This window comes from Malaya genurostris, chromosome 1 (assembly GCF_030247185.1).
Source record: "Malaya genurostris strain Urasoe2022 chromosome 1, Malgen_1.1, whole genome shotgun sequence".
Lineage (NCBI taxonomy): Eukaryota > Metazoa > Arthropoda > Insecta > Diptera > Culicidae > Malaya > Malaya genurostris.
The window spans coordinates 127,837,818-127,840,748 of record NC_080570.1 but is presented as its reverse complement, the minus strand read 5'-3'; the positions used below and the strand labels follow the sequence as shown (position 1 = coordinate 127,840,748).

General features: G+C 38.3%; 1 long non-coding RNA gene across 1 annotated transcript; it reads right to left on the bottom strand.

The window, feature by feature from the left end:
- Positions 1-1,818: 1,818 nt before the first annotated feature.
- On the bottom strand, positions 1,819-2,692 carry LOC131425733 (uncharacterized). Its single transcript, XR_009229025.1, has 4 exons — positions 2,569-2,692; positions 2,387-2,457; positions 2,013-2,322; positions 1,819-1,949 (listed from the first exon to the last, which is right to left on the bottom strand). It is a non-coding gene; the product is annotated as an uncharacterized LOC131425733 (long non-coding RNA).
- Between the last annotated feature and the right edge of the window lie 239 nt (positions 2,693-2,931).

Sequence of the window (2,931 nt, the reverse complement as noted above, 5' to 3'; positions counted from 1 at the left end):
ATGGTATAACTCCGAAACTACTCAACTTATTGCTATCAAACTTGGCACATGTTGGCTCTTCAGACATGGTTATAAGAATTGTTTTATGGGAGAACGGTGCGTAGCAAGTGTCCATAACAAAGAAGGTCAACAAAAAAATTATCTAATTTGACGAGAATCGGTACTTTTTGAAGATCACAAATACTTTTTGCACAACTTAGATATGATTGTAAGGATATTCGATGGGGGGAGGGTGTAGTAAGTGTCTCTAAAAAAGGGAGTGTAATTTTTGTAATGGCATAACTCCGGAACTACTGCACAAATTGCTATAAAACTGGCACAGGTATTTCTTGCTTTTCAGGATTATTCATAAAAGTTTTTTTTTAAATTTTTATTTTTATGGAGGAGGAAGCGTAGCAAGTATCATTGAGGGGTGGAGGTGGTTCATGAGAAATTCATAAAATTTGACAAGAATCGATAATTTTTGAAGACAATGCAAACATTTTCTTAGATATGATATATATGGGGGGAAGATGTAGCAAGTGCCGCTAAAAATGGGATGTAACGGCATAACTCCGAAACTACTGAACGGATTGCTATCACACTTGGGGAGCGTAGCAATTAAGGACACTGGGTCATGGAAAAATTTATTTAATTTGACAAGAACCGATACTTTTTGAAGACCATAGATATTTTTTGTTGCAACTTATATATGATTATAAGGGTATTCGTGTAGGGTGGATGTAGTGCGTGCCTCTAAAGAGGGGGATGTAATGTTTGTAACCGCATAACTACTCCGGAACTGCTGAACGGATTGCTATCAAATTTGGCACAGATACCAGAAATGAAAAAAAACGACGCATTCTTGCATTCGAAAATTCGATAAGAATATTCCGAGAATGTAAACTGTAAGAAGTGTTTTTGGCATTAAAAATGCCTTACTTTTCACTATACGGGGCCGGGTGTCAATTAAAAGTTTCAAAAATTGTCGCGTAACCTTTTTGTGTCATAATTTTGAACGTTAATAACTCGGTCATTTGTTGATGGATTGTTATAATTTAACAACCAATCGATTCGGAAACTTTTAACTTAAACATGTATGACGACGTCTTTTCAGTATTTCAATAGCATACTATTGAAAAAATTGTTGGAATCGACCTATGTTTTCATCCACCAATCCCTGCTTTACAAAATGACGTCAACTTCTTGTTCGGCATAGGAGGCTTTGCGTCATGCATAAAAAACACCGCATCGTTCTGCGTAGTATGAAGAGAAATCTATAAATATAGGCTGCACAATATTTCTTTGCCTAGTTGATGTTTGACTGCGAATGAAACAAGTAGCCCGTCCAGTGAGCTGATGACTGGATTGTATATGCGTTCACTTGCTGGATTGTCGCATTTGCATTATGTGTTGGTGAAATTTCCTGCTGTCTGCACAACCTTCGTGTTCGATTGAATATCTTATATATCATCTAGCTATTGAAGAACCGAACCCGCATACGCATGACTGCCAAACGGCTGACTAAACACTGCCAGCGGGCGAAATATGGCTGGCAGCCATTCTGGTGACCGACTGCCTCACCGCTGCCAGACATACACCTCAAACGATACAACCGTTTCCACCAGGATTTTTCCAATCGGTTCTAAGGGAAACATGGTTGACAGCTGTTTGCCATACCGCTGGCAGCCAGAGTGAACAGAACCGCAAGAAACCCGGTAATGATTCTTCTTTGCTTGTTTTGATTGCTTTATTCCTATTTCGGATGCTAATGATAGGAAATGAAAGAAAATTTTCATGTTCATATTCTGGTATAATTTTGAATAAGTATCAAATTAGTGGTAACATGAATTCAAATGTGAACGTATTCACGACAATTGAGAGTTTCGATGTTGAAAGTTTCGAATCATTTACGAGTCTAGTGGCACCGGTGGTCCAACGATAAATTACTCCAGCACCGTCATATTATTCTAGAAGAGACGTTGAACAAACATTAAAACCTTAAACTAAAATTCGTGAAGCTTTAGCTTTACCTAACCGGCTCCTGGGCTCGATACATATATCGAACAAGTGATGACCGCTTTGAGCATCCTTGGCTTCAGAAACATATCGGTTCTGCGATAAGATGATTAGTTTCAATATCTCGTACCAGAGCTTATATATTCACCACCAACTCGTTTCCATCGAATTGCTAGAATTTCTTGCAGTAAAGATGATTTACCAGCACCCACCGATCCGATGACACCAATAACTATTCCTTTCCGGAAGTCGGGAATGAGATTGGCATCATAACCAAAAACTTTGAAACCAATCCAGATTGCTCTTTCAGTGCATCAAATTGGTCTGTAACATTTCGCATTGAGATAACAACATTCAGGGGTAGTTGCGTTTCAGATACAAGTTTTACCTTCTTCGAACTGTCTCCGTTTAGGCCGGACTCCTCGTGATAGTTATTGTATTATTATTTTGTAACTGGGCCTGCATAATATAACAAATTTTCGTTAGTCACATCGCTATCCTCTCTGTGGAGATAATATAGAATATAGTGAACATTTGTATCGTTTTTTTTCTTTTCATTTAACGACATACCTATAATATTTCAGAAGTAATTCAAGGAAAACTGGTTGTGACAGCTGGGCTACAATATCATTAAAGAAACAATGAATCCTAGAAAACTTTACTCGCACGAGAACGTATGAAAATGACTTCTCCATCATATGCAACTAAAAAACAAAAGTGAAAATTCGCGGGTTACTAGACGACGGAAGATTTTTTTTTTGTCATTTTGGCATTGGCAGCCGTCACTGAATCGGTTTTGGTAGCCTTTTGGTGCCCGTGGCTACCCAGGTAGCCAAAACGCCATGCGGGAATCAGCGTGGTTATCGGTTCTTTTGAAATATCCCATGTAAAGCAAATTGTTGGTCGATTTTGCCATTAAAAATGCCTTACACT